This window comes from Muscardinus avellanarius, assembly GCF_963383645.1.
Source record: "Muscardinus avellanarius genome assembly, chromosome: 8".
In the NCBI taxonomy this organism is placed as follows: Eukaryota; Metazoa; Chordata; class Mammalia; order Rodentia; family Gliridae; genus Muscardinus; species Muscardinus avellanarius.
In genome coordinates, this window is record NC_137794.1 from 93,996,365 (window position 1) to 94,011,797 (window position 15,433).

Below are 15,433 nucleotides of genomic sequence, written 5' to 3' on the forward strand. Positions count from 1 at the left end.
AAGAAAAAAAGAAGGAAAAACTGAGTAAAAAAGGAATTAATGGAAAAGGTAAATAAAGTAGCACTATTAAATATAAGTCATCTCCTTCATTTGTTATTTATTTCCTTGAGAAACAGCCATACACTGGTTGAGTTGCCAAATGATTTGAAAATGAAAAGAGATAAATTCAGATTATGCCTGGTTCAGTCTTATTGTTTTATAGAACTGCCATTCCTGTCGAACAGGTGTTTGAATAAAAGTAAGTATTTTGCATTTCTGCATGCATAATGATCAACCATTATCTCTTCATCAAAAGACTCAGATTAAATATTTCAATGCTGTTACATTCTCTGGATACAAAACTTTATTAAACATTCCAGTTAATTATTAAGATCAGGTTTTTTATAATGTTATTGTCTTCTTTTCATGTAGGCCAGTTTTGCCATCCTGTACCTGAAATTTTAATTTATATAAAAATTAGTATATTGGTATATATATATATATATATATATATATTTCTTTGCTATATACAGATATATATTTGTGTGTTCATGCATTTATTTGACTTAGTTTTTAAAAATCTAAAATGTTGCTCAATGACTTATACAGACACATATACAGAAACATAAAATGTTTACACAATGGTGGTGTGCATGCTAATGTGGCAACATGAAACAAGGCTTGTACTTGAAAAAGTAGGAGCTTTGGATAGGCATTAAGTCAGCTTAATTTGCTTTTAGTAGTTTTAAACACATTTAAAAGGAGGTGTTAGCCAAATAAATTGTAATATCATTTATAAATTTTGTTGAACAAAAACCAAACATAACACTATTTGTTGCATACTATTATTCAAATATTCTAAGAAAGCAGAGCAAAAGAGGATTTTATGTAGACTCAATTAATAACACTATTGCAAAGAAAAGTCAATTTACTCTTTCAACCGCAGCATATTTCTGTGCAGTGTGTTACTCAGGCCCATAAAAGATGATGAGGAATGTGAAATGACAATGATATGCTTCTTCATTACCTCTGAAAGGCTGATCTAAGTAAAATAGACACCTAGATCAAATAATAAAATGAATGTGCAAGATTATACTCCTCTGACTTGTGTGAGAACTTTTACTAAATGTTCTTGTATTAATGTTTAAAATTACTATACTTAAACTCTAAATAAATCTTAGTTGTATTTGGCCTAGATTTAGAAAGCAGTATCAGGGCTCAGTTTAATTCAGTATGTGGCTGACAGCAACCTTTCCAAAATTATAACCAAACTGCCATACAGGCAAAACAAAGAGAGACCTGAGGTGCTACTGCAAGTCTACTCCAGATGACTGCCTGAGCTCCCTGCTAGAAAGGAGCAAGATCTTCCTCATAGCTTTAAGTTTCATACATCTTATGAAATAAAGTGGGACCTGGGACCTCCTCATGGATTTTGATGTGACATATCAGACTGGTCAATAAGCAAGAACAGAAAAGTCATTGGATTCCTGCTACTTTGTTTTTTTCTTCTCTCAGGACCAACCATACTGTGTACATTCATCCCTGAGCCTCCCTACATGGGCACATATAGTGAAAGGCAAGTATCCACCTGTTCTTTTCTATGCCATCTAGAGGGGGAAACTTATAAAGATAACTGAATGTAAACAAATAAAAAAACAAGAGATTAGTAAAATGTCTAATAGAAGGTAGGTGTCCATATACTCTTAATTTAAAAAAGTTAAGTAATTAATTAAGTGTTAAGACTGTATAAAGAAAATGAAACATTGCTCATGGAACCTTCTCCAAAATAGATCACAACCTGGGACACAAAATGAGCACTAGCAAATTTAAAAAATGTTACATACTTCCCTGTATCATTTCAGACCATAATGGAATGAAACTAGAAACCAACTATAAGAAGACCCAGAGAAACAACATAAACATGTGGAGAATAAACACCACACTTCTGAATGAAGAATGGGTCATAGGAGATATAAGAGGTGAAATAAAAAAATTTCTAGAAACAAATGAAAATAAAGATACAACATATCAAAACCTCTGGGACACTTTGAAGGCAGTATTAAGAGGAAAATTTATAGCACTGAGTGCTCACATAAGAAAAACAGAAAATCTTCAAATAAATAACCTAATGACACACCTCAAAGCCCTTGAAAAGCAGGAACAATTGAACCTCAAAGCCAGTAGAAGACAGGAAATTATTAAAATTATAGCAGAAATGAACAAAATAGAGAATATAAAAAATACAGAAAATCAACAAAACCAAAAGCTGGTTTCTTGAAAAAATTAACAAGATAGATAAACCACTAGCCAACCTAACTAAAAATAAGAATCAACACAAATTATGAAGATAAGGGATGAAAAAGGAAAAATTACTACTGACAGTGTAGAAATACAGAGGATTATCAGAAACTACTTTGAAAAACTATACTCCAACAAAATGGAAAATCTGGAGGAAATCAACAACTTCCTAGATAAATAAAACCTTCCTAAACTGAGTCAAGAAGATATAGAACACTTAAACCAACCAATAACAATCAAAGAGATTGAAACAGCAATAAAGAGCTTACCATCAAAGAAAAGCCCAGGAACAGATGGTTTCCCAAGTGAATTCTATAAAACCTCTATAGAAGAGCTAACCCCAATACTACTCAAACTATTTCATGAAATAGAAAAAACTGGGACTCTCCCAAATACATTCTATGAAGCCAACATCACACTAATACTCAAAGCATAAAAAGACAGTTCAAGGAAGGAAAACTACGGGCCTATATCTCTGATGAACTTGGATGAAAAATTATTAAACAAAATACTAGCAACACGCATTTAAAAATCACATCAAGAAAATCATACACCATGACCAGGTAGGGTCCATCCCAGGGATGGAAGGCTGGTTCAACATATGAAAAGCAATCCATGTAATTCACCATATAAACAGAACCAAGGACAAAAATCACATGATCCTTTCAATAGATGCTGAAAAAGCATTTAATAAAATTCAACATCCACTTATGATAAAAACACTGCAGAGAATTGGAATAGAAGGAACATATTTTAACATTATTAAGGCAATCTACAATAAACCCACTGCCAACATCATATTAAATGGGAAAACTTTAAGAATTCCCCCTAAAACCAGGAATGAGATAAGGATGTCCATTATCACCACTTCTCTTCAATATAATACTAGAGACTCTAGCCAGAGCAATAAGGCAAGAAAAGGAAATCAGAGGAGTACAAATAGGAAATGAAGAACTCAAACTTTCACTATTTGCAGAGGACATGATACTATATTTAGAAAACACAACAAACTCAACCAAAAGGCTTATAGAACTGTTCAACAAATTCCGCAAAGTATCTGGATACAAAATCAATCTTAAAAAATCAGAAGTTTTCCTGTACACCAACCATAAATCCACTGAAAAAGAAATTCAGAAAACATTTCCACTCAGGATCTCCCACAAAAAATAAAATACTTAGGAATAAACTTGACCAAGGAGTTAAAAGATCTCTACAAAGAAAATTATAAAATACTGAAAAAAGAAATTGAAGATCTTAGAAGATGGAAGGATCTTCCATGTTCATGGATTGGCAGAATAAATATCATTAAAATGGCCATCCTTCCAAAAGTGTCCTACAGATTTAATGCAATGCCCATTAAACTACCAAGATCATTCTTCACAGACATAGAAAAATCAGTCCTCAAATTTATCTGGAATAACAAAAATCCAAGAATAGCCAAGGTAGTTCTCCGCAACAAAAACCATGCAGGAGGAATCACAATACCTGACTTTAAACTATACTACAAAGCCATTGTAATAAAAACAACATGGTACTGGCAAAAAACAGATACATAGGCCAATGGAGCCGAATAGTAGACCCAGAAACAAGTCCACACACTTTCAGCCAACTGATTTTTGACAAATGGGCCAAAAACATACACTGGAGAAAAGATAGCCTGTTAAACAAATGGTGTTGGCAAAACTGGTTAACGATATGCAGAAAATTGGAAATTAACCCCACGTTCTCACCCTGTAAAAAAGTCAATTAAAGATGGATCAAAGACTTGGAAATCAAACCAGAGACCTTGAAGATCCTTGAAAGGGCATAGGTCCAACACTGTAACACATAGTCACAGATAAACAAGACCCTAAAGGCACAACAAATTAAAAGGCAAATCAATATGTTGGATTGCATGAAACTGAAGAGCTTCTGTTCAGCAAAGGAAACTATCAAGAACCTCACCCGAGAGCCAACAGAATGGGAGGTTTTTGCCACCTACACCTGCAATAGAGAACTAATATCTAGTATATACAGAGAACTCAAGAAACTCAACACTAAGAAAACAAAGCATCCAATAACAAAATGGGCAAATGAACTAAATAGACACTTCACAAAAGAAAAAATTCAAATGGCCAATAAATGAATGAAAAATTGCTCAACATCACTGGCAATCAGAGAGATGCAAATCAAAACTACCCTGAGATTTCACCTAACTCCAACTAGAATGGCAATCATTCAAAACACAAACAACAACAGATGCTGGCGAGGATGTGGAGAAATGGGAACTCTAAGACATTGTTGGTGGGATTGCAAATTAGTGCAACCACTTTGGAAAACAGTATTTAGAATCCTCAGAAGAATGAGAACAAATCTACTATTTAATTCAGCAATAACACTTATGGATATCTACCCAAAAGATAGGAAAACAAACTACCAAACTGATGCATGTGTATCTATGTTCATAGCTGCACAATTCACCATTGCTAAACTATGGAACCAGCCAAGATATCCATCAACAGATGAATGGATTACACAGCTGTGGGATATGTACACAATGGAATTTTACTCAGCCATTAAAAAAAACTCAATTACATCATTTTCAGGGAAATGGATGGAACTGGAGGACATTATGCTAAGTGAGATTAGTCAGTCACAAAAAATAAGAAATCTGATGCTTTCCCTAATATGTGAGAGTTAGGGAGAAATGAGTCATAGGAGGAACTCTAGATGAAAAAGGAAATCCTATAGAGGAGCAAACAAGGCAACCTAAAGGAGGAGAAATGAGGGGGGAAGAAGAAAATCTCTAAAACACACAATGTACTTAAACATATCGAAGTCGACCACTAAGCCAAGCAAGGGAAGGAGGGACAGGGAGGGAATCGGGTGGGAATTGGGTAGGGGTTAAATCAGTGATGTGTACATGTCTGTACACACAAGTTTTTTTACCCCAATATGATATATGAATATAATACACCAATAAAAATTAAAAAAATGAAACATAGCACAATACAAGCATGGACTTAGATCTTATACTGGATGCAAAATGGACTGAAGCTTCCTCCTATTAAGATGGTGGTTTTTTGTTTTTGTTGCTCATGTTGCTTTTGTTGTTGACAAAGGAGGGAGATAAATTAGCCACAATGGGGATAATAAGTAAAGTGAGCAGTCTCCATTTGCTTAGAAAATTTGAAGTTCAATTTAAAGTTTCTTTTTTAATTTAAGGATGAATATGTGGTTAAAAAAAAAAAGCAACACACCAGATCAATAAATTTACTTTCATCTTAGAGAACTAATATTGGCACATTATAAACCAAAAAGACAAAGCTGGATCAAAACCAAAACAAACAAAAATAACCTACCATGCCAAGTGAGATATGTGAGAAAAAGCAAGCAAAACACAGGTTGTTAGAATTAGCCTCACAGACAAGGAAAGTTAGCACTAGAAGAGTATCACATCAATTACTACACAATCAGAACCAATGTCTCTAAAAATATAGAGGAGAAGGATATTAGGATGAAGACAATGAAATAAAAACAATAAGAATGAGGCAAGAGAACTGATACAGAGAAAGTATGAAGCTCTCTCTCAGAAAAAAATAAACTTTGTGTGGAGCAGGTGGGAAAAACATAAATAAAACACTCTCGGGTTTAAGAAAGACATTTATAATTAGATGTTTAAGAAATTCCACAGCTAGGAAAACTTAATTAAAAGAAAAGTACTTTTAAATTTCTATATAAAAAAAGACAAAGTAACTCACAGGAGATGGGGGACTAAAATGACAAGAATAGGAAAAAAAACAGATTGATACTAAACTTGTGATCTCCAACTCTAAAATGTAGCTGAAAATGAAGACTTATTTAAAAACTACTGAGGAGGCAATTTTGATTCTAAAAATGTATACTTAAGTTGTCATTCTTTTATATCAACAGCAGGCACATAAAAGCTCAGCCTCACACAAATGGAAAACAGTAACAATAACTAGTAGAATCTACTTGAAGATGTATATCTATCCAAGTCAAAATTCTCCATATCAGAGTAATATAAATTGGATGTAATTAGAACAGAGACCACTTACTTTCAGTACTAAGTGTGAAATAATGTCTACAAAACTGAATAAATATGCCAAAATAGCTCTGGAAATGTAAAATTTAAAGACCAAAGACACTAAAATAATACTGTATGCACTCAAGTGCATAAACTGAAGGAAATATGCACTCACAAAAAGAAATACCTTCTCTGTAGGCTACAGTTTCTAACCACAAAGAAATTAAAGATAGGATTTAGTAATAAAGAATTTTACCTAATCCTCCTGTGTCTTTTACATCTAATTGCATTTTGAAAATCTATTTACTGGGGCAGAAAATGGTGAATGTGAGATGCAGCACTTCTCAGTAGCTGTAACAAATAAAATTAACTACTGAGAAGGCAGCTCCTAAACAAGAAAAACAAAGCAGCGAATATACATACTACCAAAGATGCAAAAAAGGAAAGCAGAGAAGAATAAAACCCAATAGTCAGAATGTGAGATTGAGAGCAGAGAGCTTGAGCACACAACTGACCCGTTGTGTTGGCCGGCGGCATCTTGGGCCACCAGTCAAATTCGACTGTTGGCTCTGCAGCCCCAAGGAATCTCTCCAAGAGAACCAAGAACTTGAGGTGAAGTAAGTGACTGCAGAACTCCAACATGTTAAGTGGCAAGCACCATGCTTCAGGGACAGAGAAAAAGATTCAAAAACCCATTAGCTCATCAGAACATAGCACCTGTAGCAGCTCATTGTGGCCTACAAAGGCACATGACAGTAAAGTACTGTGTTTTTCAGCTGACGACTGCCCAGAGCAGCTACAGGGACCCCAGCTGGCTAAGATCTGGTAGCCCAAAACTTAGGTGGTGGGGTGGTAACCTACTGAGACCAGAAAAGGCCTATAGGACCCAGGGTTCAGTACTCACACAGGGTCCAAAAGGGTCATGTCAAACTTACACTGGACATGCTCTGGCAGTGCCGCCAGTATGGGAAAAGAGGTGCAGGCACAGGGCCAGAAAGCGGAGAGCCCAGGGCTGGAAAGCTCAGAGACCAGTGCCGGAAAAATGCAGGGCCCTATGTTTATATAGAACTCATTTACAGTGACACCTGCCACCCTGACACCTGAGCACAAAGCAGTGAGGGGCAAGAGGGGGTGCAAACACTCAAAAAGTGGGTCCAAAAACTAAAAATAAGTTATGGAGCCAACGAGAGGCATTGGAACATGCTCCAGAATCTACTACAGTGAACAGATATTAATCAGGTCCTATATGTGTAAATTGGCAGTATTCACTGTCATTATTTTTATGTTGGTGTTTTTGTCTTTTATTTGCTCTTGTTATTATTGTTAGGTTTGGTTGCTTGGTTTGTTATTTTATGTGTTTTTTTTGCTCACTCCCCCATTTCTTTTACAAACTTCCTCTCCCTCTATCCTATCTACTTTCTTCTCTCAAACCTTTTTTTTCTCTTTCTGTATCTCCTTGTTCATATTCAAGCTATTTAATATATCTATACTTAAACACATTATACTAACTACAAGAATCCTACTAGTCACTATCTCTCATCTCAACCAGACATTACCTTATTATACTTAAATTCTTACTCAAGTTAGTCATATCCTCTACTTATTAATCATATCACCTATTCCTGTACCCATCACCCTAGCTCCTTCCTCCTCACCTAACCTTCACCATTGAAAACAAAACTACTTACAAGTGCATGAACTTCCTATGGTTAAGATTAAATGTGAGATGACATCCACAGGAGAGGACAGCTAGACAATAAGGATAAACTAACGACAGCCAATAGAAGAAAACACGCAATAGACCACACATCAAAGTTTAAAAAATGTATAGGTCACAAACTATTCTGCCCATACCACTGAGATGATTCCTTACAAAAGTAGTGGCAGGCTGAATACCTGACTTTGACACCTAAAACCCATCAATGCCACTATAGCAGCAAGCAGTAGGAGCCCCAGAGCAACTCATATTGATGATCTACAGGTAGAACAACAGTGGAATGATAGTAGACACAGTCTTTAGGATTAATATCAAAGTGTGAGCGGCAGCTGGAACTATCTCTCCCAACAGTGATCTGGAATAGCACCTATCAAAAATGACTCACAAATAAAAGAAAGAAAACACCAAGAAAACAGAAACACAAACCTGAGACTTCATAAGACAATGAGAATGAGGAACAGTGAGGAAATAAGGGAAATCACAAATACTAACCTATATGAAATTCAAGAAGGAGGATTCTGAATCCTTATCTTCAGTATGATAAAAGGCCTCACAGTAAGTGTACAGAAAATAAAAAAGGAAATTGAGACATTAAGAAAATAAAAAGAGGCCTAAAATGAAATGAAAGAGTCAATAAATAAAAAAAAAAAGGCAGCAATAGAAAGAAATTTTGGAAGATTGGATGAAATAGAAATTCAAAACTGAAATAAAAGTCAACAGTATACAGAAGACATTACAACAACAAAAACTAAACATCCAACAATTAAAGGACAATATGAAATGTCCTAACTTACAGATAAAAGATATTGAAGAAGAGATAGAGGCAGAGACTAAGGGTATTTGTTCTCTTCAGAGAAATAATTTCCAAACATGGAAAGAGACTTGAACATTCATGTACAGGAGACATACAGAACACCACTAAGAAAAAATAAAAGAAGGACGTTCCTATGTCATATAATAATCAAAATGACCAACATAGAGGCAAAGGAAAGAATCTTAAAAGCAGTGAGAACAAAAGAATAGATTATATTCAGAGGCAAAGCAAAAACATCACTTCTGACTTTACAACTCAAGTCATGAATGCCAGGAGAAACTGCTATGATGTCACCCAGACCCTGAAAGAAAACAACTTCCAACCAAAACTGATATATCCAGCAAGGTTATTATTTAAAACTGATGAAGAAATAAGTGTTTGAACATAATCAGAATCTCAAAAAATGTATCAATAGTAAGCCAGCATTAGAGAAAATATATAGAGAAATAAATCATAAAGGAAAAAGAAGCAAATTTTGGAACCGGAGATGAATTTGGTCAGCGGGTCAACTAAGCAAAGAGAAAATAATATTATATCAAACAGAAGATAGAACACAAAATTACAGGAAACAAAAATCATATCTTAATAATAACACTGAATGCCAAAGGCCTTAACTCAGCAATTAAAAGACACAGACTGGCAATGTGGATTAAAAACATAATCCAAATATATTCTGCTTGCAAGAAACTCACCATACAGACAAAGATATTTGTAGGCTAACAGTGAAAGGATGGAAAGAGATATGTCTTGCCAATGGAGACTGCCAATGAGCAGGGGTAGCAATGATGATATTCAATGAAACAGTATTTAAGATAAAACACATCATAAGAGAAAAAGCAGAATTATATCTTCTTGTTGGATTGCTTCCTTTAACAATAGAAGTGCAGGGCACTTTCTATTAAAAGACAAATGACATAGACTGGCAATGTGGATTAAAACACATAATCCAAATATATACTGCTTGCAAGAAATTCACCTTATAGACAAAGATATTCTTAGGCTAAAAGAGAAGAGCACTTTCTATTATCAAAGGGATCAATTAAACAGGAAGATATAATGATAGTAAATGTTTATGCCCCAAATGTGGTTGCACCCACATTTGTAAAATAAACTCTTCAGCCAACAATGAATCCACACACACACACACACACACAAAAGAAAGAAAATAATTCTATTCACAATAACCTCAAAACCAATGAAATAGTTAAGAATAAACCTAAAAAAAGATGTAAAAGACATCTACAATGAAAACTGTAAAACATTAAAGAAATTGAAGACAACCTCAGAAGATGGAAAGATCTCCCTTGCTCATGGATAGGCAGAAAAAAAATACCATCAAATTATCCATTTTCCAAAGTTATCTACAGATTCAATGCAATTCCTATCAAAATACTAATGAAATTCTTCATAGACCTAGAAAAATCAGTCATGAAATTTATATGGAGAAAAAACAAAAGACTGAGAATAGCCAAAGCAATTCTCGGTAATAAGAACCATGCAAGAGGCATCACAAACCCTGTCTTTAAATGATTCTACATAGCAATACTAGTTAAGACAGCGTGATATTGGTACAAAAACTGGTACACAGACCAATGTAACAGAATAGAAGATACAGAAACAAACCCTACTCTTGTAGTCAACTGATTTTTTATAAAGGGGCCAAATTATTATGTTGGAGAAAATATAGCCTTTTCAACAAATGGTGCTAGGAGAACTGGCTATCTATTTGTAGAAAGGTGGAACTAAATCCTTACCTCTCACTGTGCACAGGAATCAACTCACAATGGATCAAAGACCTGGAAATAAAACCAGAGACTGTGAAGCCATTAGAGGAAGGTATAGATTCAACACTCCAAATTACAGGCACAGGTAGTAACTTCCTGAACAAGACCTCCAAAATGCAGAAAATTAAAACAAGAATTAAAAAGTGGGATGGCATCAAACTAAAAAGTTTCTTCTCATCAAAGGAAATCATCAAGAATCTAAAGAGAAAGTCTAGACAGTGGGAAGTCTTTACCAGCTACTGCTCTGATAAAAGGACTAATATCCAAAACTTACAAAGAGCTTAAAAGACTTTATACTAGCAAAACAAATAACCCAATCAAGAAATGGGCAACTGAATTTAATAAACACTTCACAAAAAAATACCAACAGATACATGAAAAAATATTCAACATCATTAGCAATCAGCAGAAAGCAAATCAAAACTGTACTGAGATTCCAATCCCAATCAGAATGACAAGAATAAAGAAGTCAAATAACAATAAATGCTGGCAAGGATATTGGGAATTAGGAACACTTTTACACTGTTGGTTGGAGTGCCAATTAGGTCACCTGCTATGGAGATTAGTGTGGAGATTAGTTAGAATACTGGAAATGGATCCACAGTAAGATCCAGCTATACCACTCCTGGGTATCTTTTGAAAAGGGTTGAAATCAGAGAACTACTGTAACATTTGCATACCCATGTTCATAGCAGCACAATTTGTAATAGCCAAAATATGAAACCAAACTAGGTCTCCATCAACAGATGAATGAATTATGGAATACATGCATTGGAATTCTACTCAGCAATAAAGAAAAAAATATGTCACTCTTAAGAAGATGGAAAGACCTAGAAAACATTATGTTAAGTGAGATTAGCCAAGCTCAGAAAGAGAAGAGACATATGTTTTCTCTAATATGCTTAAGTATATTAGAGAAATAGGGATACCAGAGAGTCTCCAGATAATTGAGGGGAAACCTCAGCTAGCTAAACCAGGAAAAAAGGGTAGGGGAGGTAAAGGCTGAGGTTTACTAATGGAAAATCTATATGTGTGCTATGTGTATACATATGAATATAACATTGTTTACCTGGATACTTAGTATTGGAAGGGAGGAAAAAGGAGAACTGGGGAAGAAGGGACACCAGTACTATGTGAATATATGCAATTCTCAACATGATCCATATTATAACCAGAGACCAGAGTACACCAATAAGAAAATAAAAAAAGAAAATCTATTTAATCAGAACAAAGTTATTGTGCAGTAATGGGTTATCTATAAAGCAATTTAACAAACATTATGGGAAACTAGAGAAAGTATACATTAGTATACATATTCATTGTATAAATGTGTTGCTTTATAGAACACTTTTTAGTATATACTCTATGCTATACATAATTCTAGATTTTCCTATCCTATTATATGGAACAAAATACATGATATACTATTTACCTGATACAGTGGAAGCATATAAAACACAAATCATGATGCTGGGCCTGACCTCAAGTTTGGAACTTTAAAAAGTATTGTATATGTGGGAAAAAGTCATTATCAACAATGGTCAAATTTTGCTGATACTGCTCTTTTCTTTCCAAAATTTCACAAAAGTGATGATCGGGTGGAATTTCAGACACTTTCACAATATTGTAATCTATTGCCTTTTCATTTCATGAGAAAGACAAGATTTCCTTCAGTTTGGAAGGGCAAATATAATTGCACATTACCTGTAAATACAACAAATCATATATAAAAACTATTTAATGTAACTCTTTGACCTTGTTAAATCATTTCTGTGAACTCAAAATTTTTCATGCTTTATTTCTTTTCATTTTTTGTTTGTGTCGTAAGGGTGAAATAACAAAAGTAAAGTGGCTATAAATCACAAAACAATATAAAATTATTCTTTTGTTATCAGTTTTATTATTGTTAATAATCAGATAAACCAGGACTTAATTTTGTGTTGGATTTATATGATACACAAAGTGAGCCCTTATATTAAATGTGAATGACAGTTTTCAAGGACCTTGAATCTGTCTTAAAAAGGTAAGGTGAATTTTCGTAAGACAAGGAAAGTAGAATCCTTATAATCAGCAGAAGCAAAACAACCAAAGGCACATGAAAATCATGAATCAAATTTGAGTTCATCAAAATAACTGTTTTAGAATATGTTTAATATCTGAGGCTGACAATACAAATTGCAGATATCTATAGGATGAACAATTGAGAAGGCTGCTACACTTTTGCACTCATCCTGAGTTTTTATAAAACAATCATCCCCTGTAAGCTGTTCTTGTCTATAACTGAATATGAAAGAAATAAAACACACCTACATCTAGAAGACACAGGACAGACACTTTGTCTGCATCATCTTTACTTAAGAAATCCTTAGTTCCTTTTCCCCAAAGTAATATAGAGCACTCAGAAGTCCAGGATACTCTCACCCACACAGCTCTCTCTTTCCACCTGGAATCAAACTGACCTAAGGATTAGACAGTTCTCAATCTACACTATCTCCATCTGATTTTCTTTTACACCAATATCTCCCCTAGTACAATCCAAACATATTTAATCTACTTTATGCCTGTCTCACAAAGGATCAGACATAAAGGTTGTAAGTAGAATTTGTTGTTTGTTTGTGTTCTTTGTGGTGCTGGTCATTGATCCCATAGGCATTCTATCTCTGAGCTATATCCCCAGCTCTTTTTACTTTTTTTCTGTTTTGAAACAGTCTTGCTAGTTTGCTGATAATCTCACTCGGTTGCTAAGACTGATCTTGAAACTGATTCTCTTGTGTCATGACAGAGCAATGTCATGAAGATTTTTCTATAAGTTTTCTCTTACTAGTTTTATAGTCCTAGACTTTGTTTAAATATCAAAGTAATTTTTAGTTGATATTTTTCATATACAGTGAGATAAGGACTCAATTTTATTCTTTTACTATGGATATCTAGTTTTCCCAAACTTATTTATTGAAAAGATTATTACCTCTTCATTGTATGTGTCCTGGAACCTTTGTTGAAAATCAATTGAGTTACTTTCACTAAACATAAGCATCATAGGATCTGAGTATCTTGCTTTCCTTTGGGTACTATTTTCTTAGGTTATCTTTGTGTGTGTGTGTGTGTGTGTGTGTGTGTGTGTGTGTGTGTGTGTGTGTATGTACTGGGGATAGAGCCCATGGGGCTTTTATCTCTAAGCTACACCTTCAGACCAATTTTTCTGTTTTATTTATTATTTGGAAACAGGGTCTTGCTAAATTGCTATGAGCCTCACTAAGTTACTGAGGTTGGCTTTGTAAAACCCATGACCCTCACATCTCAGCCTCCCAAGTACTGATATTACAGGTAGGTGCCACCATTCTGACTGCACAAGTTATCTTCGTTCTTTACTTTCATCCTTTGTATATCCTTTCAATGAAGGTGACTCTCTTGTATCAGATAGCCAGAGGATGATTTTGTTTTCATCAGCCACTCTGTCTTTTTATTGGAAAAAATAATCCATTTACATTAAGTAATTATTGATGACAAAGGACTTACTATTGTAAGTTTATTCATTGTTTTGAGTGTCTTTTCTATCCTTTGATTTTCCTACATCTCTTTCTATTTAATTGTTATTTGATGACATTTTTAATGACATACTTTGATTTCTTTATTTTTAGCTTTAGAAAATAATACAGAATTTTAATTTGTAATTACCATGAGGCTTACACAAATGTCAAAGAGCTCTAATAGTATACTTTAACATTAAAATAATTAACTTTTAGTGTAGAAACAAATATTTCAAGTAAAATATATAATATTGTTCTCATTTTATGTTATTGATACCACAATAATAGTTTTTAAAATGATTATAGCTATTATTATTTTGCCCTTAATTTTTTTATACTGGTGTTTAAAGTGATTTCTGTACTGCCATTAACACATTATTCTGATCTTGACTATATTATTACCTTCACAGTATGTTTTATATGCTCATAAGTACACTCTATTTTGCTTGTATTTTTCAATTTATTTTTATTTTCTCTTTAGTGTTTCTTTGTTTTAACTTGGAGAGCTTCTTTTAGTATTTTTGGAAAGTTATGATGAGCTTCTCCAGTTTTTGTTTGGGAAAGTTTTTATCTTTTCATTTCTGATGAACAGTTTCTTAGACAAAGTTTTTCTAATTGATACTTGTTTAGTTTCTGTTTTAAGAACCTTAGATTCACATCTCCTTTTTCTCTGGCATGCAGGGTTTCTTCTGTAAGTCGTAGAGAGTTTCCCTTGTACTTGATGAGTTATTTTTTCTTATTGTCTTCAAAATGCATGGGACTTTCCTGGTACGGTAGTATATGCCTGTAATATAGTAGTTTGAAGTCTGGGAAACAAGGATTGCAGTTTTTATCATCCTCAGAAACTTAGAAAGACCTTGTTTCAAAATTTTTAAAAAATGAAAAATGCTGAAGATATTATCCCTGGTTTCAGCCCTCTGTTAAAACAAACAAACAAACAAACAAATGACTTCTTCTGATTTGATGATAATATTCCTCCATGAAAATTTTACTATATTTCATCTATTTAGATTTCTTTGGGCTTTGTGGATATTCATTTCACTTTCCATATATGAGAAGTTTTTCACCATTATTTTTTTAAATAAGCTTTCTGTACCTTTATATTTCTGCTTCTTTTGAAACTCTTGTACACACTGTGAGTCACATGGTGGGTCCTATAGACTTTCTCTCCATTTTTTCATCCATTTTTCTTCTCTTTCTCTGAATGAGTAGTTTCAGATGACCTCTCTGTGAACCAACTAATTCTTTTGCTTAATCAAATCCACTATTGAAACACTCTATGGAATA